Here is a 1,364-nt window from a genome sequence, read left to right on the forward strand (position 1 = left end):
GGGGAATTGCTGGATCATGTGGTAGTTGTAATTATTTTTTGAAAAAGCTCGATATTATTTTTTATGGTAGATACACCAAGTTACATGGCTACAAGCACTACATAAGGGGTCCCTTTTTTCACATCTTTGCCAGCACTTGGCATTTCTTCTCTTGTTGATAATAGCCATTCATTTTTAAAACTATTTTATTTTAAAAAATTTTTATTTTTTTAAATATTTTTATTTATTTCTAGGAGAGAGAGAGAGAGAGAGACAGCGTGAGCAGGGGAGGGTCAGAGAGAGAGGGAGACACAGACTCTGAAATAAGCTCTAGGCTCCGAGCTGGCAGTCAGCACAGAGCCCGATGCGCGACTCGAACCCACGAACCGCGAGATCATGACTTAAGCGAAAGTCGAATGCTTAATCGACTAAGCCACCCAGGCGCCCCTAAAAAATTTTTAATGTTTATTTTTGACAAATAGAGATAGAACATGAGTGGAGGAGGAGACCAGAGGAAGAGAGAGAGGGAGACATAGAATCTGAAGCAGTCTCCAGGCTCTGAGCTGTCAGCACAGAGCTCAATGTGGTGCTTGAATTCATGAACCCTGAAATCACGACCTGAGCCAAATTTGGATGCTTCACCGACTGAGCCACCCAGGTGCCCCTCTTTATGTATTTTTTAAAATATATTAACCTCTTAACCAACTGCAACTTGCAATATTTTCTCTTCCGTAGATAGCCTTTGTACTTTGTTGATAGTTTCTCTGTGGTATAGAAGCTTTCAGTTTGATGTAGTCCCACTTGTTTTTGCTTTTGTTGTCAAATCCAACAAATAATCAAGACTAATGATTAATATCTTACCCCAGTGTCATCTTCTAGGAATTTGATGGGTTTTGGTCTTCAAGTCTTAAATCCATTTTGAGTTGATTTTTGTGTATGCTATAAGTTAAGAGGTTCAGTTTTGTTCTTTTGCATGGAGCTGTCCAGTTTTCCTAACATGACACCATGTTAGGTATTCTTTACAGGTATTTTTAAATACTGTGCGGGTGTAAATGTTATTGTCTTTTCTTTTTTTCACATCAAATGAGAGATGGTGTAGTAGTTTTCTGTTTGGTGTACTGTTCTATTTTTTTTATGCTGAACTATACTTTCAACGGTAGGATAAAAATTTATTCTAATTTGTAAATTTCAGTTTATTAGTATTTTCTACGACTGACAAATTTATATATATTTTTTTAGTTCCTATGTGCATGTATTACCTATTTTGATTATCAGTTCTTATTTGTGGAATGATTTGGTAATAGATCTCTTTTCTATGTTTGAATATTTTTCTATATTTTATACATTGACTTTCTTTTTCATATTCAAAACATTTCACACACATA

The sequence above is a fragment of the Hyaena hyaena genome, unplaced genomic scaffold (assembly GCF_003009895.1).
Source record: "Hyaena hyaena isolate Hyena2069 unplaced genomic scaffold, ASM300989v1 scaffold_957, whole genome shotgun sequence".
NCBI classification, from domain to species: Eukaryota; Metazoa; Chordata; class Mammalia; order Carnivora; family Hyaenidae; genus Hyaena; species Hyaena hyaena.